Source organism: Mytilus californianus, unplaced genomic scaffold (assembly GCF_021869535.1).
Source record: "Mytilus californianus isolate M0D057914Y unplaced genomic scaffold, xbMytCali1.0.p SCAF_13, whole genome shotgun sequence".
In the NCBI taxonomy this organism is placed as follows: domain Eukaryota; kingdom Metazoa; phylum Mollusca; class Bivalvia; order Mytilida; family Mytilidae; genus Mytilus; species Mytilus californianus.
In genome coordinates, this window is record NW_026262615.1 from 44646965 (window position 1) to 44674430 (window position 27466).

General features: G+C 34.1%; 1 long non-coding RNA gene and 1 pseudogene across 1 annotated transcript; both read left to right on the forward strand.

Annotated features, from left to right (window-relative positions):
- The first annotated feature begins 4311 nt into the window (after window positions 1-4311).
- On the forward strand, window positions 4312-7331 carry LOC127723824 (uncharacterized). Its single transcript, XR_007992271.1, has 2 exons — window positions 4312-4441; window positions 6776-7331. It is a non-coding gene; the product is annotated as an uncharacterized LOC127723824 (long non-coding RNA).
- A 15560-nt stretch (window positions 7332-22891) lies between these two features.
- LOC127723740 (uncharacterized) lies at window positions 22892-26159 on the forward strand (annotated as a pseudogene).
- The last annotated feature ends 1307 nt before the right edge of the window (window positions 26160-27466 follow it).

The window sequence follows — 27466 nt, forward strand, 5'->3', positions numbered from 1 at the left end:
AATAATTCGTACAAAGTACTTTACAAATATTCGTTTTAATATCGAATAATAAATTTAACAATAATTCGTATAAAGTACTTTACAAATCGAGATATCCTTGATGTTTCACTAAACTCCTTTCCAAAAATTATTTAAAATCTTCTTACTTAAGTCCAAATGAGGCCTTTTAACACATTGCAAAGAAATTTACCAAATTTAACTCTTCCAGTGGCGTCAATAGTATGTTAAATAGTATTTTTGATACAAATTCTTAGATTCTTATAAAAATAATCTCATAATTGGTTATCAAGTACAATATTGAATGCCAAATATCTGGAGGAATTTTAATGGAAGATATTCCTACTGTCTTACTCTCATTTTTTAAGTTATATAATTATAAACTTGGTATCTTTGCTATTTTGATTGTTTTTAATACTTGATTGTCTGCTTGGTAAGATAACGGATAATGATTTACTATCTTTAAATGACAAACGTAATAAAGGACGTCATGAAGCACGCGTGCTTGGTATGATAACGGATAATGATTTACTATCTTCAAATGACAAACGTAATAAAGGACGTCATGAAGCACGCCTGCTTGGTATGGTAACGGATAATGATTTACTATCTTCAAATGACAAGCGTAAATAAGGACGTCATGAGGCACGCCTGCTTGGTATGATAACGGATAATGATTTACTATCTGCAAATGACAAACGTAATAAAGGACGTCATGAGGCACGCCTGCTTGGTATGATAACGGTTAATGATCTACTATCTTCAAATGACAAGTGTAATAAAGGACGTCATGAGGCACGCGTGCTTGGTATGGAAATGGATAATGATTTACTATCTTCAAATGACAAGCGTAAATAAGGACGTCATGGGGCAAGCCTGCTTGGTATGATAACGGATAATGATTTTCTATCTTCAAATGACAAACGTAATAAAGGACGTCATGAGACACGCCTGCTTGGTATGATAACGGATAATGATTTACTATCTTAAAATGACAAACGAAATAAAGGACGTCATGAGGCACGCGTGCTTGGTATGGAAATGGATAATGATTTACTATCTTCAAATGACAAGCGTAAAAAAGGACGTCATTGGGCACGCCTGCTTGGTATGATAACGGATAATGATTTTCTATCTTCAAATGACAAACGTAATAAAGGACGTCATGAGACACGCCTGCTTGGTATGATAACGGATAATGATTTACTATCTTCAAATGACAAACGAAATAAAGGACGTCATGAGAAACGCCTGCTTGGTATGGTAACGGATAATGATTTACTATCTTCAAATGACAAGCGTAAATAAGGACGTCATGAGGCACGCCTGCTTGGTATCATAACGGATAATGATTTACTATCTTCAAATGACAAGTGTAATAAAGGACGTCATGAGGCACGCGTGCTTGGTATGGAAATGGATAATGATTAACTATCTTCAAATGACAAACGTAATAAAGGGCGTCATGAGACATGCCTGCTTTGTATGATAACGGATAATGATTTACCATCTCCAAATGACAAACGTAATAAAGGACGTCATGAGGCACGCCTGCTTGGTATGATAACGGATAATGATTTACTATCTTCAAATGACAAGCGTAAATAAGGACGTCATGAGGCACGCCTGCTTGGTATTATAACGAATAATGATTTACTGTCTTCAAATGACAAACGTAATAAAGGACGTCATGAGGCACGCGTGCTTGGTATGGAAATGGATAATGATTTACTATCTTCAAATGATAAGCGTAAATAAGGACGTCATGAGGCAGGCCTGCTTGGTATGATAACGGATAATGATTTACCATCTTCAAATGACAAGCGTAAATAAGGACGTCATGAGGAACGCCTGCTTGTTATGATAACGGATAATGATTTACTATCTTCAAATGACAAGCGTAAATAAGGATGTCATGAGGCACGCCTGCTTGGTATTATACATGTAACGAATAATGATTTACTATCTTCAAATGACAAACGTAAATAAGGACGTCATGAGGCACGCCTGCTTGGTATGATAACGGATAATGATTTACTATCTTCAAATGACAAACGTAAATAAGGACGTCATGAGGCACGCCTGCTTAGTATGATAACGGATAATGATTTACTATCTTTAAATGACAAGCGTAATAAAGGACGTCATGAGGCACGCGTGTTTGGTATGATAACGGATAATGATTAACTATCTTCAAATGACAAACGAAATAAAGGACGTCATGAGGCTCGCTTGCTTGGTATGGTAATGGATAATAATTTACTATCTTCAAATGACAAGTGCAATAAAGGACGTCATGAGGCACGCGTGCTTGGTATGGAAATGGATAATGATTTACTATCTTCAAATGACAAACGTAATAAAGGACGTCATGAGGCACGCCTGCTTGGTATGATAACAGATAATGATTTACCATCTCCAAATGACAAACGTAATAAAGGACGTCATGAGGCACGCCTGCTTGGTATGATAACGGATAATGATTTACTATCTTCAAATTATGACAAACTTTATAAAGGACGTCATGAGGCACGCGTGCTTGGTATGGTAATGGATAATGATTTACTATCTTCAAATGACAAGTGTAATAAAGGACGTGATGAGGCACGCGTGCTTGGTATGGAAATGGATAATGATTTACTATCTTCAAATGACAAGCGTAATAAAGGACGTCATGGGGCACGCCTGCTTGGTATGGTAACGGATAATGATTTACTATCTTCAAATGACAAACGTAATAAAGGACGTCATGAGGCACGCCTGCTTGGTATGATAACGGATAATGATTTATTATCTTCAAATGACAAGCGTAAATAAGGACGTCACGAGACACGCCTGCTTGGTATGATAACGGATAATGATTTACTATCTTCAAATGACAAGCGTAAATAAGGAAGTCATGAGGCACGCCTGCTTGGTATGATAACGGATAATGATTTACTATCTTCAAATGACAAGCGTAAATAAGGAAGTCATGAGGCACGCCTCCTTGGTATGATAACGGATAATGATTTACTATCTTCAAATGACAAGCGTAAATAAGGACGTCGTGAGGCACGCCTGCTTAGTATGATAACGGATAATGATTTACTATCTTCAAATGACAAACGTAACAAAGGACGTCATGAGGCTCGCGTGCTTGGTATGGTAATGAATAATGATTTACTATCTTCAAATGACAAACGTAATAAAGGACGTCATGAGACACGCCTGCTTGGTATGCTAACGGATAATGATTTACTATCTTCAAATGACAAACGTTATAAAGGACGTCATGAGACACGCGTAATAAATTACGTTTTTGTTGAGAAGAAGGACATAAAAGCAGATGACAGGCAGTCTAGATCTATACTGAAATATGCAAATTGTGAGAGAAGAATATCATTCATTTGCAAAACATTTCATCTGAAAAGGCAAATTTTGCACAAGTGAATTTCACATGAATCTCATATGAAATTCACTTGAGAATTCACCTCATACGAGCTTATACATGAAACTCATGTGTAAATTTTCATGTGAATTTCATATGAATTTCATGTAAACTTTACCAAAAAAAATGTTATTTTTCTTGATTTTGATTAAATTTGAAAATTAAGGTGGCTCACCCCAATAAGGACCCCCGGTAGAATTTTTTTATTTTCACATATTTTGTAGATTTTTTTATGCTGAATCCAAAAATGCAAAGAAAAAAGGGGGTCACCAGGCTCGTTTTCCCCTCAAATGGAAGCGAAATGTGCAATTTTGACCCTATTTCCAAACTTTTACACCCTTTCATCAATAACGACTACATCAAATTCAAAGACTTTTAGAACCATGTCAGTATGATTATTATGTGAAAAAACAATTAAATGTGAAATGTAAACGTTCCCCTTGGTTGGGTTAGACTTAAAAATCCTTTTATTTTCAGATTTATGTCTAAATTTGGCATTTTTTAATTTCAGTTTAAGGCTAAAAATATTGGTTAAATCGATTTTTCGTAAAATTTCCCCGGTAGATTTTTTTTTAAAACGGATATGTCAAAGCTATGAACTTTTCGAGCATTTTAAGGTAAAATAAAATGGGGGTCACCAGGCTTTTAAAAAAGTTACGAGCTTTTGTTTAACCCCTCTACCCCATGAGGTCTGATTTCAATGCACTCCATTAATTACTATATTGTGATTTTTTTATTGATGTCTTTAAATAAATAATGTTTGTAATTATATCAATGGACGAAAGCTGCATATAAATGTGATGAACATTTTACTGTTTGTTATAAAAAAGCGAAATTTTGATTATTTTGTTGAAATACGGTAATTTTGTCTGGCGCGAGTTGCTTCCCTCTAATCTGGCACCATAATCGGACAACAGAAATTTCAGGGTCGCCATTGCTGAGCAGCATGCTGCACTGATAAATACGACCATGTGCATGAATAACAGACATAGTGGCGAATAGACAACGATGAAGGTAGAGTCATTACATAAGAAAACATAGATTTTAATATATTAGACAGCCAAATGTTATCAGTATAACGAAAAATACAAAGTGGGGGGTTATCTCAAAATACTCGCTACTGTAGAAAATCACTGCGGCTGAAACCTTGCATGGGCTAAATTTCTGTTCTATGTATAATCGTTATGGTTGGTATCTTATTTATGTGTTTACTTAACCCTAACCTGTTAACTGGCAAGTTGTGAACATGTATAGCCTGTTTTGAAAAATATCCGTGTCAAACAGTCAAAGAGAATAGAATGGTCATTTTTAACATCTCATGATCTGCGCTACCGTTAGCGTCAAATGAGTCTTGATTTTATATCGTCATTCGTAAAATCTAATTCCGTAGCCACGTTAGGGTCAAATGAAGTTAAGGTTCATGTGGACCCTTTGGCTAAAATGGCTGCATTTTCACCTCAAAATTTACTCATGAGTACAGACAAGTGCCATTGGAAAAGTTTTAAGGCATAGCATGCCTTAGATAAATACAATTCAAATGCATTGTATGTTTTAGAAAATTTAAAACTTAAATTTGGGTTGGAAGCCTCCTCTTTTTTTTTTTTTGACGATCAATGCATTTGAATGGGGACATATAGTTGGAAACCCCCCCCCCCCCCCCTTTATCCTGGGTTAGGAACCCCCCTTTTATAAATGGCTGGATCCGCCCCTGAACACCATATAGAGGGTTTGTTCCCAACCTGTAAAATGGGGTACCCCATAACTTCCCTCAGACAGGGGTTCATGATTACCACTCCCTATCCCCAACTCCCATTTCTCTTCCCTTTTACTCTAAAATTTTCTCCCCTAACTTCTACTTCCATCCCCCTTGCTCCCAGACAAAAAAATTTGAAAAATATATTTCCCAGATTATTCATCCCCCCCCCCCCCCCCCTCTTTTCGAATTCTTGTCCTTTCACCCAAAATCATGTTCGCTCCAATTCACGTTCATCCCTCTTACATTCGCACCTAGAGTCTGTTTGTACCCTTCCTTTTATCTAAATCATGCTGTTGTTAGTATAGTTCTATAACAATAAAATAAAGATATATTAAGTTTATTTTTATTGTTTAAAAATAAAGTGACTCACACGAGATCAAAGGGTTTTTTTCTATTTATAATCTTCATAAGATTTACTTCTACCAAATTGGTTACTTTTATTTTTACTTCAGACCAGGCTAACTAACGGTAACGGACCTGCACATGATACCCCCTTTTCTCGCTTCCTGATCCCTCATTCCCATGTTCCCTTACCCCTGTCCACCCGCTCAAGGGGTTCGATTGTTTCGTTTGTTTTCTTGAGAATATAAATGGCCTGATTTGTAAATTATAACCACTACAGTACGAGGCAATACATTTTATTGATGGATTCGTCTTGATCTCAATTTGTTTACAATTAAACACCCCCCCCTGGTCTCTCTTTTGTATAAAAAATTTCATAATGTCAAGTATCAGGTTTAAACATACACGTAGGGCTTATCTTGTTTACCAAATAACACATACATTTGAGTTGAAAAATTCATTATTGTTTTGTGCTTAGTATTTTTAAACACAAAATTTGTATATCCCATATTCCAAACAGGTAACAAGACACCTCAGCATAATTTGGTTGACGAGGAGTACAAATGTAGCTCAGCTGCATTTTAGAATCTTTAGGCATAGAAGTAACTTGTCCCTGGCATCGAAACAGCATGCCCCGAGAAGTCATTATTCAACATATATATAAAAACAAAATCACTATTTACACTTGCTGTGCATGTAATTTTATTTTGTTTGCTCATTATTGTTGCCACAAATTCTTCATTTTTTTACGCCGTAGTGGAGTGGGCATTAAGTTTTACCCTTGTCTGTCTGTACGTACGTCCCAAAATTGGTGTTCGTTCTCTAACTTCAGTTTGCCTCAACCAAATGTTATGAAACTTATACACAATGCTTATTACCAACAAACACAGATCAAGTTTGAATTTTTTTTGGTGGTGTCATTTTTACTGTTCTAGAGTTATGCCCCTTTACAAATGGGAAAATTGCTGAATTTTTTGTTTCCGTTCTCTAACTTTAGTTTGCCTCATCCAAATGTTATGAAACTTATACACATTACTTATTACAACAAAATTCAGATCAAATAAAACTTTGGGTAGTGTCACTCTTACCGTTCTTTAGTTATGCTCCTTTATAACTTTATATGCAAGTGGGGGCGTCATCTGTGTCCCATGGACACATTCCCCATTTATTTACAATATGAACTACATTATGCTTTTAAATGTCAATTATGGTTGATTTTCTGACAGAATTACTCTGACATTTAATTTCAGGCTTCAAGTACATGTAAGAGGAAGGAGTGATTTGCTGTGAAAGATCCTGGAATGTTCAACTTTACTTGGAAACTATTGGCAAAGAACTGACAGAATTTACACGAGAAGCCAGTATCATCTTGTCTTGCAATTGGGAACTATATGTAAAGTGCAGAAACTTAAGAACAACATTAGAAGCCAAGATCAACAATACTTGGAACTACATGTATAATCAAAGTACTTTCAGAATCCATATGAGAGAACCCAAGATCATCTACACTTGGTGTCTATATGCAAAGTGTTGTCAGAATCTACTTAAGAAGCCAAGATCAACTATAATTTGGAACTATATGCTTTAGTGCTGTCAAAATCCATAAAAAAAAATCCAAGATCAAAAGGACCTACTTTACCTACCTGTCCCAATGATGAATACAGATTATTGAGTCTTATAAAAGACACTGATGAAGAATATTGATATAAAAATAATGAAAATATAGAGCTGATCAGCTAATGATTGTACATGTCAACAATTACTAGTATATTGAAATTTACAATGCTAATAAATGTTTTATAAATTCTATCTCATAGACATTTTAGGAATAAACATGATAAAAATCAAAAATGTTTCAAAAAATGAATTTTAATAGAGCTGAATTAATTTTTTTTTTGCTGTCTGTAGTGAATTTTGCTGCAAACACAATTCATGATATGCAAACTGCAATATATGCAGAAGGTAGCTATGAGATTTGTAAATTTTGGAAATCATAATACCAAGTGGCAGTTGTGATAAATGCACATGCCTTTGCCTCATCTTTTACCTCACCAACCCCTGACCTAAATGGCCACTTGAATTATTTTACATCATTTGGCATTTGTTTTCCATCCATATGCTATTCAGTTTCTATTTCAAAAGTTTTATTTTCTGGATAAAAGGAGAAATAAAATACAGTTTTGTTCAATGAGACAGCAACCAAACAAAACAACCAAAAGAATTATATATTGTCTGGGAAAACTTGTGTCATACTATTAACTGACAACATTTTTACCTACTGTAAATTCAGAATTGACGAATGGACTAAATTGCGAGTTAAATTATTGCGATTACAAAAAAAATCTGCATAAAGATCTATAATTCAGTTATCAGAATGCAAGTTCTTATTATTGCAATATTCACCCGATCACATTATTTGCATTAATAATAACCTCACAATAATTTCTAAATTTACAGTATCACAATGATCCAGATTAATATTGTTTTGTAAATTTATACAGATTGCTACAAAGATCTCAAGCACATTTCATGGATCAGTGATCAAGGTTAAAGTTACCTGATTAGGGTTGTTTATCAGATACTGTTAGCAATAGGTCATTTGTCAATATCATGTTTTTGTTTTTTTGTCTGTTTTTTCTTATACTAAAAGTACATGTAGTAGATAAACTATATGTATGCAATGATTCACAAATGTAAGGAGTACATGTCTGTCTGGCAGTTGTCATTGACCATATTTGCATGGTTCATTGGTCAATGGTAAGTCCTCTTTTAACATGCTACATTGTGTAATCAATGGGTTATTATATTTGGTGTATGGTATGATTATTAAATGTATATATTGAAATATTAAGTAAAAAGATGTGATATGATTGTAAATGAGACACTCCACAAGAGACTAAATGACACAGAAATGAACAACTAAATGTCACCAAATGACCTTCGACAATGAGTAAAACCTTTACTGCATAGTTTGATATAAAAGGCCTCCAAATGACAAATGTACAATTTAAAACAATTCAAATGAGAAAACTAACGGCATGATTTATGTACAAAATAATGAATGAAAAACAAATATGCCTGTCTTGCTGGGTCTATCTGAACTTAACCTTATGGTTTTGTCAGTTACAGGCATACTATATATATGTTTAAAATATTTGGTTGATGGGGTGATTGTAACAGAGGCAGATTTAGGGGGAGGGCCCATTGGTTGATTATATAGCGAATCACTGAAGCATGACTGGAGCAGGCCTCTCTTAGGCAGTCAGCCCCCCCCCCCTTTTCATGAAAAATTCTGGCTCCGCCACTTAGTAAGGCTGGCTTGGATTGGTTTATCTGATCATTTTCATGATCATTGATAATATTAATTTTTTCTGATACTTGTAGTGAAAATTTATCTTTAGGAATATCAACATAAAACCAATCTTGAATGATGATTCGTAAAGCAGGTGAAACATTTCAGCTTATGCACTCTTGTTAACACAAAAATTATATGTACTGCCGCTAGAAAATAAATGGACAATGCATGCTTGGTATGGACAAAATTCCTCCTTTTTACCATACGAGGCTGCATATTTATCTCGGGTGGGGGAGGGGGCACTTCCTATATTCAAGGTGATGGGACGTGCCGCTGGAATAGGTCACCTTTTCAAGCTTGAAAATATGTGAATAGGTCGGGAAAACTATCAAAAATATATGATAAGGTCAATAAAGTTTCCATAACTTCTTCGTCTGTCATCTTTCTTGGTGTTCCCGGGTGTGATTTTATCAACCAAATTTTCTCTTTTAACACTTTGGTACTCTAGTCTTACATTACACTACATGAAACCCAAGCATTATAGGGAAAAGGTTACATTTTTACCTACGCAATATATGAAAAGGTATACATTTTTGAAAAAGGTGGGCCCCAGCGGCACCCCCTATCAATTATTGAAGTGCCCCTCCTACCCCCCCCCTTCCCCCGAGGTATTTATACATCCAGCTGTATGATCACCCTGTCATAGCAAGGGATTATCTGTCAGATTAGGGAAGTCATATTTCTATACCCTACGATATGAAAATAAGGAGATGTGGTATGATTGCCGATGAGACAACTATCCACCAAAGTTCAAATTTAAAAGTCAATATTAAAAAAAATTGCATCTCCATATTATCATCATAGGCCGATAATTACGTTTCTTTGCAGCTAGCAGGTGGGTCAAACCAGTGTTCACACATCATTAAAAAAAGTTGTCATGCATATTTCTTGCCGCAATGACACACTCCACTTTAATTTTTTTAAATCAAGAACTTTCCTTATTAGCTTCCCTTTTGAAAAAAAGTAAGACAGAAGTTAAAGTTTGCCAATATCACCGACTATTATAGCGTTCCTGTGTACTGGGCGGAGTTTTAAAATTACAATCCCAACTTTTCCTGAACTTAGTAAGTAGTATAGATTTTATGTATATATAATGTCTTTAACTGATAGTGTTTCGAACTGCCCGGTAGACTGCGGATGCGTGTCCTAGGCAAAATCCCGACTTGGTCAAACCAAATATTTTGCGCCGCAAAGCATGTGGTATTGAGGGATAATAGCATATACCGATATATAAGGCCGGAATACTAGTAAGGTCCCGGTTGCTAATGACCAATTTTCATCTAAATGATCAGAGGTTGAAAACTGCAAATTATTGAAATGTCCGGTTTTTTTCTGCGTAAAACAAAAAATGTGTTGCTCGAGTTCCGTTAGTCTATTATAATAACTCATTCTTAATCAATTATTTTAGTTTTTACGCTAATATTTCCTCTTTTTTTTTAATGCAAACTCTGTTGGCATATTGATAGATACAACAGAAAATAGAAAATTATCAAATAGCAAAATAAGTAAAAGGAAAATATTATAAATAAAAAACATTGGCCACGTCGGAGGTCTCATGTTATAGGACTAGAGTTCCAAATTTCATAGAATCATGATACGAGAAAATTTGTTAGATATTTTCGTGCCCATTATTTGATAAAGTATATAAATCTTTAAATAAAAGTTATGTGTGACTGTCAAGTATTTAGTCTTTGTTTGAAAATTTTAATGTCCAAAAATTTTTTTGGAAAAAAAAAAATACTTAACTATTGTTATCAAAATTTTGCAGTGTTAAAATATTTCACATACTCCGGAATTGTTATGTTCAAAAATTTTTGGCAAATAAAAAATACGTAACTATATATATTATCAAAATTTTGCAGTGGGAAAATATTTCACATACTCCGGAATAAGATCCTACCAATACTTGGAAATGAAGATATTTCAAGTAAAAAAGAGATTTATGACAGTAACAAAATGTTATAATACGCCAAACGAATAAAACGGTTAAAAGCTCATTAGAGCTTATGTTGACTCTGTTTGTATACTTTGCCGACTCCTAAATAAAGCTTATTTATTATTATTTATTTATTTATTATTTATAGCCTACAGATGAACCCCGATGCCTTTATACTATAGCATACTATATGGGTTTTACTTGTTTTTGAAAGCCGAAAGGTGACATGCAGTTGTTTACATCGCTATCCTTTGTTTACGGTTTAACATTGCGTCATTGGCAAAATATTTTCATATATATTCTTATACATCTAAAAGACATCTTTTGATGTATTCAACCAGTATTTAAATGAAAATAGGGTGCGAACGGATCCAAGGGGCGAACGTGTAGGGTAAGCATTTGTTTTTGGAGCGAACGCACCAGATACCGTCGTACAAGTCAATATTTATATTTTTTTTTTAATGTTATGCTTTAATATATCATGTATAATTCTGTCCTTTTAATGTGAAAAATGAACAAACCACTCTGTAGTCCTGACCGTACGTATTTCCTGTTTTGTGGCTTTTGTAGAACGTTTTGCATGGTTTGTTGACATCGGGAAAGGGTGCTTTCATACACGCCCGCGTTCCAATGTCGTCAAAACTATTTTTGAGAAAACCCCTCAAAGCGACCGTTTCCAAGGCGCTCGTCGTTAGAAACATGCGTTAAAATATGCGCACTGTTAAAGGGCCGAGCCACCTTAAGGTGTTATTTGATTAGGTTATTTTAAAAATTCATGTGAATTTCACGTGAAAATCACCTGCAAATCACATAATAAAATTGAGAATGAGAATTGAAAAAACAACCCGACCAAAGAGCAGAAAACAGCCGAAGGCCACCAATGCGTCTTCAACACAGCGAGAAAATCCCGCACCCGGAGGAGGGCTTTAGCTGCCCAGAAACAAAACTGTGTACTAGTTCAATGAAAATGGACGTCACACTAAACTCCAAAAGATATAAATGAACTAAAATTAAAAAAAACATCCAAGACTAACAAAGGCCAGAGGCTCCTGACTTGGATCAGGCGCAAAAATGCGGCGGGGTTAAACATGTTTTGTGAGATCTCAACCCTCCCCTATACCTCTAGCCAATGTAGAATGAACAAACACACAGCAATACAAACAGTAAAACTCAGTTTAAAAGAAGTCCGAGTCTGATGTCAGAATAGGTAACAAAAGAAACTAAGCAAAATGACAACGATACATAAATTAACAAAGGACTACTAGCAGTTACTGACATGCCAGCTCCAGACCTCAATACAACTGATTGAAAGATTATGTCTTGATCACATGAAAATCAAGCACAATCCCTCCCGTTAGGGGTTTAGTATCATACCATCATAAAATATATGAGAAGAACATGACCCTTATCATGCCAACAACTGGTTTTAGAATTAATGTGTTTATTTCCGGTGCAAAGACCCTATGAGTGAATCAATATTAATACCAAAATATGCCATCTTTAATGACCTGACAACAGTATCGTAACTATATCCCTTCTGAATAAGTCTGTTTAAAGGTTTGGCTAGCTTTTGAGGTGAATGTCGACATTTCTGTGCTTTGTACATAATATTACCATACAAGATTGGAATTGAAATACCTGAACGTATAAGATGTCTGCATCTTGATTTTTATTTACGAATGATGTCCTTGTACCGATGATAAAATTTAGTAAATGTTTTGACTAGCTTGTGATATCGAAAACCCTGGTGTAAAAATTTTTTTAGTAATACAGAGATTTCTTTCGTTAAAATCAAATACGTTGTTACATACACGAGCGGATTGAACAAGTTGAGATAGTTATACACCATAAGATGGTGACAAGGGAACGTCACTGTAAATAAACCGATGTCACGCGAGTTATACGTATAAGCTCGTTTGCGGTGAAATTCACATGAAATTGATGTGAGTGAAATTTCCCTGTATAAATGAAGAAGATAAAGTGTTCTTACTTATTTTTTTTCAAATGTTTTTACAAATATAAAATATAATATATATAATAATTGTTTGTTTGGTTCATTTTTTTCTACTTTGCTTATCATTGGATATAACTCTAATAATGTAAATTTTATAACGGAATGTGTTAGGATTTTACCTTTTTTATTTTGTAGCAAGAAAACAAGTCCAGTGACACCAATGTTTCTTTTAATTTTCAGATAGCACATTAATATAAGAGCTATTATCTCATACTTTATCTTAAAATTCTATGGGAAAGTTTTCTTTTTATCACACAAAATTGGATTTTTAATGTATTTAAATCTATACAAAATCTGACCGATATGCACAACCCATATCTTGAATAAAAGTCCTACGACTCATTCTTTTATCATGTTTTTTCTTTTTAAAAAGCATGATATAAACTTCATTATTCCAAATTAGGAAAACGTTCTATGGATTTAAAGTTAGACCCCCATCGACCTTTACCTCATTTTTTTTTCTTTTATAGACTCTTACACTTATATTTACAATGCTGTATCTATTACGAGTCTACATTTCCCTTCAAATTATATGAAAATAGAAGTAAAATACGTCATTAAGGCTTGCGTCATAAAATACCTTTTTCTGCCAAAGGAAAATATTCGTAACCAGTAAGTTCTTTTTATAACTGTTCAACGTCGTTTTTATCTTTTGTAGACTCTTTCACTTATACTTATGACCCTACTATTTGGGATTTTGTTTAACGACCTTGATTACCCATGAGGGTCTCACATGGTCAGTGCTGATGACCATGCATTTATTACAAGTCTAAATTTCCTTTCCAGTTATAAGACAATAGAAGGAAATTACGTCAATAAGGCTCGTGTAATAAATTACTTTTTTTAGCCAAAGGACATAACCAGTTAGCACTTTATATCAATGTACGTTTAGCATAAACGTATTTACACTGTTGGTATTTAGCTGAATTTTGGCTCCGAATAACCTTAGATCTGCTCCAAATAACCTTCTGACGTCAAGCAACAATCATCTTTTAATTGTGACGTCAAACTTTTTAAATTGTAATGTCAAATTTTACAGGAACTTGTGTGATTTTACGTAATGGCGGACAAATTTGCATACAAGTGTATTAAATACGTCTATTTTCTTTATCTCTTGCAGACTCCTACACTTATATTTATGAAGCCACAATTATTGAGAGTCCAAATTATCCTTCTAATTATTACGACAACGCTGTCATTAGTTGGAGCTACAGAACTGATGCTGGCAGAAGAATTAGTATAGTAGCTGTGGTATTCAATCTTGAAGAAAATTATGATTGGTTAAAGGTATTGTAATACATTTAAGCTTAAAGTGTTGAGTATAGTCAGAATATATAGTATGTACATGATCGAGAAATATAAAATCAATTTGTAAAAGTTTGAGAAGATGATCTAAACTGATTTCAACGAATAAGCAAATATAAACAAAACTACAGTGTTGTCGGAAATATTATCCAAAACAAAAAAAAAGGGAAACTCACAAAATATTCCGCTACTACAAGAGAGACAGTGTTATCCTCTGATAAATACACAACCTTTTCTATAGTAAGATACACATCTGCTGTATATGAACAAATATTCTTAGACTAGTAGTTGTAAGGGATCTTTCAAACAAAGGTTACAAACTGAAAAAGGAGTTGACAACTCAAAATGGTCACACTCCATCGAAAAAATCGCTGAAAGTTTACTGTATTTCACTGTCCGGAAAAAGCAAAACATATACAAGGGTGAACACAATGCGACTACAAAAAAATCAAGATACTTTAAAAGTTCCCGGTGAAAGAATGTAGAATAAATTAATTTCTCAAACTGACTTCCCTCTATTTAGGATTTTGCTGAAACTGTTTAACTATTTGGCAAATGTAAGAAAAAGAGAGGTGTACATCGTCAAATGATAAACTAATAGTCTGTAGAGTTTGAAATATATATCTCTCCCGTATATTCATAAATTGAACAGTGTAGGAGCATTTTAATACACACAATGGTACCCTCCATTCAGGATGTTTCTGAAAAAGGCTTATTTTTACCGTCTGCAAAATATGTCAAAAATGTACATCAAATTATGTGCAGGTCTTTCATGTATTCAAACGTTAAGGACATTCTGACTAATCTTGGTTGAAACCTTAGGAGTTGCATGATTACACAAAATTAATAACATGCTGTCCCTGTCCGTCATGATACCCGGCCTTAAAGCTATTCTTTATTTTTTCTTAAGGTCAAATATCTTAAGGTTTTCCATGATTGGGTCTCCAGATCTAAACTGAGATCAAGATTCTGTAAAGTGGCCCTATCAAAAGCGATACAGAACAAAATAAATGTAACTTACTTTTCATATTTTTTTCAGGTATATCACCGTCCAGACAAGGTAACTGAGTTGGCAAGCTGGACTGGGAGCCAGTCTTTTACAATTGTATATTCTCATGATAATTATGTATATATAGAATTTACCACAGATGACAGTGTAACATCCACGGGATTTCAAATCGTTGTATCCACGGAATAGATGCTATGAATATGAAAAAACTTTTACAACATCTCGACAGACTCACTAACAGCTGTCATTTAATGTAGGGCTATTAACCTACGGGGGTTTGGCTTCTTACTTAATTTGGAGCAAAATGAAAAGTTTTTAAAAACGTTTTTGAGTTTTATCAGAGATTAGAAGAGATAGTATAACAATGACTACACATATATCGTTACATAAGTAAAGTTTTGTTTTAGTCGTTTTATCTTAGACACATGATTTTTTGTCCAGCAAATTAAGTTTACTGGCGACGCGTTAGCGGAGCCAGTAAACGGGTATTTGCGACCATCAAATCACCAATGTTTGTCTTTTTATTTTTGGCCATGGCGTTGTCAGTTTGTTTTCGATCTATGAGTTTGACTGTCCCTCTGGTATCTTTCGTCCCTCTTTTGATACCGTCGGAGCTTAACATACAATGTTTTTATCTCCATTCTAACGAAACTGTCAGAAAACAACGTCAAATTATATATTTATATTTATCTCCTAAATGTATGGTGCACTCAGATCTGACATGATGGTTAAACTTGTTATACGGCGATTACCCCTTGAGTCTATTTGACTTGTGTCTTATTCAATTTGCATTTGAGCAAAAAAGACAGGTTTAAATTGAGAAATTAATTATTTTAGGATTTTACAATTGTGAACAAATTGCTTTCTGTTAGTAAACTTTTAGTGTTTGATCGTTCTTGATTATGTTTCATTCAGAAAAGCGCTTCAGACGTACCAAATCTTAAAAGTGTTTTTTTTTTTTCTAGCACTTGGTCAATACTGCTGAAGGTGGACTGTTGGACTGTTAGTTCCCTCAGCTAAGAAGTCAGCGCTTCGGTACCGACATGATTTATTACATACTTTTTTTTAAATTCTCCGTTAATAAATATTGAAATCATTAAGAAACTAAAGTTCCAGCTACCTCACACCTTTAATCAATTTGGCTAGTTTTAAGCCCCTTTTGGTCATGTACATTCTATCGTATTCAGGTATTTATAGAAACATGGCTTTTAATTTTTCGGATTTTTCGGATTTGAAAGTTCCTGATGATAAAATCGCTTTAAACATACCTTATTATATTCATGTTTTTTTATTTATAAGTTTTTTATCAGAAACGCGCGTCTGGCATACCTAATTATCAGAACTACTTTATGTTATCCCAGAATACAAAAAAATGAGAAAACAAATGCCGGGACAAACACTGCTGTAAGGAGTCGACGGATGATTGTGGGGATCACGACTTATTTGTAGATTTTTTCTTTCTGATCCAACTTGCTGTGTAAAGATTCTTTCTGAATATTCAAGTTGTTTGCAAAAACAAACGTGGAATATTCGTGATTTAGGGGCAAACACTCCAATAAGGGTTCAAATGACGATTTCGTCCGTGTAGACTTAATCTTAGATTTTGTCTTATTGATCAATTTTGCCATTTTATCTTCTTTATAAATATTATAATTTTCAAGCTTTTCTGCAAAAATGAAAACCAAATCCTTAAATTCGTCATCAAAGGGCAGTAACTCCTAACATGTGTCGTCCGCCATTTTTTGAGGGTCTGGATGAGGTTTACAAAATAGAGAATAAAGGGCAAAAAGTGCAGAATAAATGGCTAAAAAAATAAAGAAGAGAGAAAAATAGGCCAAACAAAAAAAGAAAAGAGAATAGTCGAGTGCTAAAATATGAAGAATAAAGAATAGTAGCTAAAAAACAAAAAGAATACAGAATTGAAGGACCCCCCATCCAGACCCTCATTTTTGTGTAAATGGTTATTTGGTAGATCCTTACATTTTGAAATTTCGCCTCAGTCAGATTTTCTATTTTTATCATGGTTTTCAAAATAAAAGACAACAGTTGCATTTTACCCAATGTTCTATTTTAAGCCTAGGTGGTCATCTTGGTCGGCAAACGGGACCATCGGACAGAATGTCTATACTAGATACCCTATTGACGATTGTGGTAAAGTTTGCTTCAACTTGTCAAGTAAACGAACGAAGGACGACTGACGCCAAGTGATTAGAATTGCGAGATAGTCCTGCAGATCGGTGACAGAATTTTGGGTTTATTTCCAAGATGACCGCCATAAAATATATAAAAATCAACATAATTATATTACTTATTTAAGCTCACATTTAAGGTCAAATTTAAAAAAGAATGAAAATTAATTAAAATATATGCACCAATCTTAAGAACTATCTACTAAGAATAGATAACGTGTTGTCGTTGTTGTCTGTACATTCTAAAATGGCGTCTTATTACAAACTTCAAAATATCTATATATACATGCCCAACAATTTTTAAAAAGTATCTTATTCGCAAAAATAACCACTTATTGAATGCATAAATATCGCAAGCGACAGATTTATAACATAAATTTTATTACATTTTATAAAAGTTTATAAATTTATAAGCTTTTGGCTATTCTTTTAGGTCTCGGTTGGTCATATATACGGAAGCGTATCAGCGCCACACAACTTTTTTTTATATTTTTTCCTACGTTTGCGTTATAACGCAAACCTTTGCAAAATAACGCAAACCTTTGCGATATAACGCAAACCTTTTGCGTTATAACGCAAACATTTGCGATATAACGCAAACCTTTGCGACATAACGCAAACCTTTTGTGTTATAACGCAAACATTTGCGATATAACGCAGACCTTTGCGTTATAACCCAAACCTTTTGCGAAATAACGCAAACATTTGCGTTATAACGCAAATAACGCAAACATTTGCGTTATAACGCATACCTTTGCGATATAACGCAAACATTTGTTTTTATCTTATTTCTTATTTAAGATTCAAAGGAAGCAGCAGTTATTAATGGAGGAGGCTGCATATAAAAAAAATTTTCTTCGTTGTACTCATTGCAAAGTAAAATGCTTTACTATTTAACTAATAATGAGCAGGATAATAGATATTTAAGGAATGACTGTAATATTTTTTCTGTCTATGAAGAAATAACAACAAAAATGTGGTGCACACTGTCTGAATAACCCGCGTAGCGAGTCATTTCTTATAATTTAATTCTAAATTCCATTTTAAACCGGAGTAAATCATGAAAAAACGTTGATGACAAAATTATGTCTATGAGCTGATAAACAAAACAACGTCAGCCAATCAGAAGATGCGTTACATCAAAAATTAAATTATAAGAAGATGTGGTATGAGTGCCAATGAGAAAATTGTTATAACGCAAAGGTTTGCGTTATTTCGCAAAGGTTTGCGTTATATCGCAAAGATAGGAGGAAAATTATAAAAAAAAAATTGTGTTGCGCTAATACGCTTCCATACATATAGCTCATTAAGTATTTATACATTAATGGCACTCTCCTGTTTGGTCAAAAGATCATCAAACCTACCATATTCTAAATTTCAATTATTAAGCCATAATCGTACTTGTACATGCTACATTTAGAAAAGATTTAAGGATGTTCGCTATTCTGTTTCAAAATAACAAGCTTTTAAGAGATTTTCATAAATTGATAGTATATGAATAAATAAATAAATAAATAAGGAACTAGAAAAAAAAAAGAAAAAAAAGGAGGGTCAGTGTGCTTGTTTTCGAGATATAAGCCAGTTGGTAATATGGTAGGCGTCTGGATTCTCCGTTATTACTAGTCTATTTCGCAGTTTATAGTTCGAAAGTCCCATATTCCATTACCCTCTACTAATTTACGTCGCGAAAATCTTCACTACGAAACATAAACATATCATGTACAATCTCCCTAGAGAGATGTTTGTTTATAATACGTTCTTGGTTTTATGATCAAAATGCGTTTGATTAAATATTCATTGAACATTCTAAAAGAGCCCATCAGGATTTAAACAATTTCTAATGAATTGTATATTAAGAAACAAAAATAATTCAGTTTAAATAATGTATGATGCACTTAACTATTGCTTTGTGTTTTGTCTAGAAAAGTCTTTGACTTGACTTCAAAGCTAATCTTTAAAAATTAAGTCGTAGTTTTTTTTTCAGTATTCATTCCAATGTCAAGGTCTTCTTTTTAGCGTATTTCCCTACCCTTACTAATTTTGTGTTTTAACTCAAGCCTGGCTGAGGAACCTTTCTTTATTTTTTTTATTTTTTTTAATATCATTTTTGCTATATTCTTTATTAATTTTGACCATTTTTCTCTATATTTTTTTTTATTTCAGCACCCCACTGTATTCTAAATTTGGTTAGCCAAATATTCTGCACTTTTTTACCAATGATTCTGTATTCTGTAAACCCCACCCAGACTCTCTTAATTGTAAAGAGGAATAATTGTATCCGTATATAACTGTCTGAATAGAATTAGGGAGCTACCATTTGATTTTTAGGGGGGGGGGGGGGGGGTAGGATGAAAAAAATTGTCCTGCATTTTGTTTAAGTTGTAATCTCTGTCCTGCTTTTTATTTTTCACTCTATTCGGATCTGCCTTTTTTTTTTTATTAGTTTATCCTGACTATTTTTACATAAATTGTCATCCTGCCTTTTTATTTGCCAAGTTGCTCATCCTGCCTTCTTTTTTTACTCAAAACATCTGTCCTTCTTTTTTTTTCTAATTTCACCCCATCCCCCCCCCCCCCCCCCCCCCCTAGAAATCAAATGGTAGCTCCCTTATAATGTACATTTGTAATTTTAAATGTTGACAGTTTATCAAAATTTTTGCGAGCAACCTTTAAAAGGATTTTCCCTCTTCAAACATTAACTAAGGGACTTGTTACGTTTTATTTGATCATTATCTCTAGCCTGTCAACACTGAGGTTGTGAGTCCGAATCCCGCTCTCGGCAGGTGCGTTCGACTCCAAACCTGGTGAAGGTCGGTTGTTTTCTCTGGGTATTCCAGCTTCAGCTAGCAATTACAAAAAGCCGCCTAGATATAAGTGCTTAATGTAACGTTTAACGCAATCAATCAACCAATCAACCAATAAAAGGTATTGACCTACAAGGACGTTCTTTTCGAATCAGAAGTTTAATTTGTTTGCATTAATGTATATACCATAAACTTTAATCTCTACCTCTAGGTCAGTATCGCTTTTGGTGGACAGCTGCCCAGAGTATTTATTCCGTCTCAAAGTAAACTGTTCAATACTTGAATAATGTAAGTTTTAAGCTTATATATTTTGACATTGTTTTAATTTTGTTACTTTGTGGATTTTTTCTGATCTAGATCTTTTCGGTCCATTTTGTTTTTGAAGCTTCGGATTGTTTACTGATTTTACCTCCCCAATAATTATTCTTGAGTTCATCAATAAAAGTGGTAGTCTATCAATCCATTATGTAAAATCCTATAAACAAATACTGTAAATTCAGAAAGTAGTGCGTGCATTTAATTGCGATTAAATGTGGACATTAGTTATTGCAATGATTGAAAATCTGCATACAGATGAAGGTATCAGAAATCTAAATGCTAGTTCTAATCATTGCGATACCTACCCAATCGCATTATTCGCATTAATAAAAACCTCGGAATAATTTCTGAATTTATAATAATCGGTTAACTTAGTGAAATGAAGATAATTCAATACATTATTTCTACTTTGAAAGGATACAGGTAACCATATCACTGTTATTTCCCCCTTTTGATTTAGTTGTGTGCTTGTAAGATTTAAAACACCAAACACCTCATTATCAGTTTCAATTTTGGGATCCTTGACAGTGCCTAACCTGCCCTCAATATTCCGTCGGTTGACCGAATGACTTTTGAAAATTAATCACTTTTGATCTGTGATGATGTATATATTTTTTTTAAAGACGCTAAATGCTTACTGGAAACGATGAATTCCTTCGCTGGTAATTTCAAACTCGAAACTGGTGTATTAACTGTATAGAAACCTGTTTTTAGTTACTAGAAATTTAGAATTTATTGCGAGTTTTATATCAATGCGAATAATGCGACTTGGTTCGTATCGGAATAATGAGAATTCGCATTATTCCGATACGAACCAAGTCGCATTAGTAGTTTATGTTTCGCATTCTGATATCTTATATATATATATATATATATATATATATATATATAATATAAACAAGTCTAAATTGAAAACAACGTTCAAACCTATGATTATGTTGGATAAAAACCGCAATTTTTATACGTGTGCATGCAAAACAAATTTCTTGTCAGAGGGGTCTAAATACAGCACAAACAACATTTTCCAAAAGACCAAAAAAGTGAAAAAGTTTATTTTAACAAAACGCATTTGACTAACAGGTCGAACAACAAATGTTCTTAAACCCTGCTGACTGCCATTGGCGATTGCCAAATAAACGGATCACCGATGTAATAAATGGACCTTAATTATAAATTTAATACTAAACTTGCGGAAAAGATGGTATACAGCAAACAAAAGGTGCAAAGGTTTTTGAACACCATATCCGGATTTCGACAATTAATATCTCTTCAGTGATGTTCGGAATCGAAACGGTATTTGGAAAGCCATGACGTTACGCACGGAACTGGTCACACTCAAGAAAAAATACCGTGTCATAAGCAACAATTGGTCACTATATTGTCGTTGCTACTGGAAAACATATAAATTTTACATCAAAATAAAGCTGAATGTCTTGGGAATTTATTTTAAATCTTGAATGACATTTTAATACAAGTGTATGTGAATAAACCGAACACGATTTTAAAAAATAACGTCATTTTTCTCCTGTCCCGCGTTACAAATAGATGCCGATATTTGGGCAAAATGTGCTGAAGATTGGTGATTTTTTCACCAAAAGTCACCATTTTCGGGCAGCGCAACGTTCAACGTCATAGCATTGTGACGTCAAAAAATTTGAACACAACCAGTACTAGAAGCGAAGCAATGGGCCCCTGAATGAGATATTAAAAAGTGTCCCACAAGCAGGGAAATATTTTAGCCGAACTTACGGACTTGATTTTTATGAACAGAATACTGGTAAGTTAATCAATATTGGTATCATTATTTTGTACAAAGACTCGCCTTTTAAATCATTTATTTTTTTTCTTTGTTGTTACGTCGGTTTACACAGGTCGGAATTTTTCTCATGTCCAAGAATTTGTCACAAGTACAGTTTTCACACATTTTCCGGCACTAATCCGTCGAATGAGATTAAATTAATTTGTTTTATTGAATATTTCCTTAATTCTATTTACCGCTTTAAAAAGTACAAACCTTTCTTCGCATTTTGAGCCTTGAAACATGACAATGTGCCCAGGTTTGCACAAATTACAAACAAAACCGCATGTCCAATAAAATGTCACATACATGGAACTCCGTTTTTGAAAGTTACACGTAACGTTACAGACGTTTTTGTTGTTGTTGATAATTGTCAAAATGATTAATGTATGCATTGTATGGCCTTTCGAAGGCCCCTGATTTGAATAAATAAATTAGTCTATTCAGAAGCGAGAAACAAATTCCCTCCTAATAATTTGAAGATTACATTATCTGTGAAAATCAATCGGATATTATTAAACTATTCAAGATTATCTGCAAGTGTTTGTATTTGTATTTATTTTTTGTCATCGTAAATCTGTCCTAATCGTATCTAAAATAAATTATATAATAAAACTTTCATAATTATTTCAGTGAAAAAAAAAGGATGTCTTCTAAGGAAGGACTTGAACGGTACAAACATGAAAAGCTTCAAAAGCGACGAGAACAAAGGCTTGAATCTTATTACAGAAATAGAAATCTAAAGGAAAACGAGTATGCTTTATCAGATGAGGCAGTACGCCAAAGACAACATAGAGAGAAACAAGAGAAAGAACAAATGAGACGGGTCAAAGAAACGGAGAGAAAACGGAAATATAGAAAGAGAAAACGTGAAGAAAATATCAATGATCAAAGGCAAAACGAGGATTTAAATATGCGAAATACTTTCGAGAATAGAACAGAAAAACATCGGGCATTGAAGAAACTGAAACTGGCCCTACCAAAGAGCCCAGACAGGCGGGTGACAACCATGGTCGCATACTTGCAAAATTCGAACTCGCCGACTGTGAGAAAACTGCAATCTTCTGAAGTGATTTCTTCGCCAGAGGAAATAGAAGAACTCAAAACATCAAAAGCCTTGACGGAAGATTTAAAAACAGTTATTGACAACTGTAAGAGGAAAAGATCGGATGACTCTTTGAAAACTATGAATGTTATTATTTCATCAGTAAGTGGTGAAAAAATCAGTGACAATAAATGCAGAAAGAAACTGGCTAGGAAATTGGGATTACCGGTAAGAAGAGTTAGCCGTGGTCATGCAATTAGAACAAGAATACTTAAATCTGAAAAATCAAGCTGGACTTACACAAATAGAAAAACTAGATCAGATGCAATAACACCTGACACGAAGAAACGTATTTATGAGTTCTGGTGTAAGCCTGGTATTTCTCGTCCGACTGGTAACAAGGCAGATATCAAAAGGGTCCGCATTGGTCCGAAAACTTATTCAAGCCACATGACACACATACTAGAAAAAACACAGACCGATGTGTATTTGGACTTTATCGGAGAAAACCCCTCTATTAAAATAGCTCAAAGAATGTTCGAAAGGTGCAAACCCTACTTTGTGCGACCCGTCCGACCTAAGGATAGACAAACATGTTGCTGCAAGTACCATGTAGAATTTAAAACTGTCTTTAAATCGTGTATGGAATTCCGAAAGAAACTTTTGATAGAAAATGAACCGAATGAATGCTATTCTACTCCTGTGTACGATTCAATATCTGATGTCGTTAATGCAACATTATGCGAAAAAGTTGATGGTTCACACAATTTACAGTGCCTTAAAACATGTAAAAGAAACTGTTCCGATTGTGGAGTTAAAATCTTGAATTTTCTGCCTTGTGAACTTGATGTATCTGACACTGCGGAATTTGTAAAGTGGGGAAAAGTTTGAAAATGTAAGCGTTAATGTTAAAGGGAACAAAACCATAAAGAAACTAATGCTCGTGAAAAAAGAAAGTCAAGTTGGTGAATTGTTTTCATATTTCAGAAAACTAATTGAAACTTTTCCAGTGCATCAGCACAGAGCTACATGGCAAAATGAACAATTTCAAAATCTTGTTAGAAATCTCCCAGAAAAGCAATGTGTTTGTGTGCATGACTTTAGTGAAAATTACAGGTGTTCCGAGCTTACTGAGATTCAAAGTGCTTACTTTCAAAAAACCGAAGTGTCGGTCCATGTTACTATTCTACATAGACATGCATTGCTAGAATACGATGGTGTTGATAGTTCAGAAGACTTTCCTGAAATTATCACGGAACAATTTTTCGTTATAAGCCCAGACTTAGTTCATGATCAATACTTTGTTCACCAAGTCCGAAATTATATAGCGGAATATTTACAGTCGATTTCATATTCAGTAGAAACAATGCACGAGTTTACTGACGGGTGTGCAGCCCAGTATAAGAGCAGACACTGTTTCGGAGATATTAGTCAAACAAGCGACGACTTTGGATATCAACATTTCACAAGAAATTTCTTCGAAACTTCCCATGCAAAAGGTATTTATAATAATTTAGTTTATTATCCTCGAACTTACTACTATGATTGCCTTTAAATACAGTTGAATGTCAGTCCCTCTGTCAGTCTCTACGCTAGATATCTTGGACACAGATTTAATGATTTTTCTCACATTTTCGAGTACAATGGAATACATATTATTTAGCTTTTGATTGAATATTTATGAGTTATTTGTGTAAAATGTAAATCTTTTAAAAGCGGTCGGGTATTCACATTATCGGTAAACTGTTTTCTTTCAATCCGTCACATTATGGGTTAATGTTTGAAAACATTATTCTAGAAAGTTTTTTTTTTTACATGTTTTTTTTATTATATCGAATTTGAAATAAATGTATTTTGATAAAACATGTGCGTCGGACTAAATTACACCTGACACAAAAATAAATACGTTGTATCAAGGAACAGGGCTTTTATTTCTGTTCTTCATCTTGGCAGTCGCTGTAGGGTATTCAATGTATCTCTTATATTTCTCGTGACTTTCGGTATTGTTACTATTATAAAAATCATAAACCTTGAACGCGGTAAAATGGTAAGGTCCAATGTCATGCAGTTGACATAAAAAACTTATCTGTGCATTTCAGGACCACAAGACGCTGCTGGAGGAATTATTAAGAGACAAGCCGACTGTGCCATTTTACGCGGACAGACTCAGGCAGCAAAAGATCTCTATGAATACGCGAATTCATTTCTAACACAAACGAGGTCACATTGTAAGAGAAGAATATTCCGATATGCGGAAACGATTCACCGTGACAACAGATTGTCTTTTAAGCCGGTGCCTAGCATTCGATCTCTTCACCAAGTAAGAGCTAGTCGTGATTCTGCTAAAGGATTGATAAATATCAGTGAATTGTCTTGTTTCTGTGTAAACTGTTGTCATCACACGTATGACCAGTGTTCTAATTCGATAAAAACTGGTGGTTATACTGAATGGGAAATGAAGCGAGAATACAGAGCGGATGCACAAGAAAATGAAGAAAATGAACAAGTGTCTTTGCAAGAATTAGTTTCGGTTGGTCAATTAGTTGCATTATATACTGACGACGATGAGGAGGAGTACTACATGCTGAAAGTAGAGAAAAGCATGGAAACGTTACGCATTGACACAACGGATTCTTGGGGATCTTTACTCCCTGCGGGAACACCTGTGTTTCGTGGTCTATATTACAACAAAACGAACTCGCCTTTTCAATATCGTCTTGTGAACAGGAAAGCGGTTGTACCTGCTGCGTCAGTGGTCTATATTTGTTCGGAAGTAACCGCAAACAATGTCATTCGAATAACAGAAGAAACACATTTAAATGTTTTAGAATGTATTAATGAAATAAAATGCTAGAAATTTATTAATCAGTATTTATCCCTATAAAGAAACAGTAGTTATAGAAACCAATAATATATGAAAATATATACATGTACATGTAGGGAATGCTTTAAAGAGATAAAAACGAATGGGGGGACAATCGTGACAAACATAAATTCATACGTTCGTTTAACAACAAGCGACTTGGATAAAACGTCAGTCAAAAAGTGTATTTCGACGTTATTTTAATGTAACGTCAGGTATCACCAGTATCGTGCGTAACGTCCATATGTACAATTTACCTCAATTTAGGATAGACTCTTGAATTTTGAAGAGTCAAAATAGGATGAACGGATCATATAAACCCGAAGGCAAATAAAATACAAGCCCAAACGAAATAATATAAACAAGTCTAAATTGAAAACAACGTTCAAACCTATGAATATGTTGGATAAAAACCGCAATTTTTATACGTGTGCATGCAAAACAAATTTCTTGTCAGAGGGGTCTAAATACAGCACAAACAACATTTTCCAAAAGACCAAAAAAGTGAAAAAGTTTATTTTAACAAAACGCATTTGACTAACAGGTCGAACAACAAATGTTCTTAAACCCTACTGACTGCCATTGGCGATTGCCAAATAAACGGATCACCGATGTAATAAATGGACCTTAATTATAAATTTAATACTAAACTTGCGGAAAAGATGGTATACAGCAAACAAAAGGTGCAAAGGTTTTTGTACACCATATCCGGATTTCGACAATTAATGTCTCTTCAGTGATGTTAGGAATCGAAACGGTATTTAGAAAGCCATACAATTTACCTCAATTTAGGATAGACTCTTGAATTTTGAGGAGTCAAATTAGGATGAACGGCTCATATAAACCCGAAGGCAAATAAAATATAAGCCCAAACGAAATAATATAAACAAGTCTAAATTGAAAACAACGTTCAAACCTATGATTATGTTGGATAAAAACCGCAATTTTTATACGTGTGCATGCAAAACAATTTCTTGTTAGAGGGGTCTAAATACAGCACAAACAACATTTTCCAAAAGACCAAAAAAGTGAAAAAGTATATTTTAACAAAACGCATTTGACTAACAGGTCGAACAACAAATGTTCTTAAACCCTGCTGACTGCCATTGGTGATTGCCAAATAAACGGATCACCGATGTAATAAATGGACCTTAATTATAAATTTAATACTAAACTTGCGGGAAAGATGGTATACCGCAAACAAAAGGTGCAAAGGTTTTTGTACACCATATCCGGATTTCGACAATTAATGTCTCTTCAGTGATGTTAGGAATCGAAACGGTATTTGAAAGCCATACAATTTAC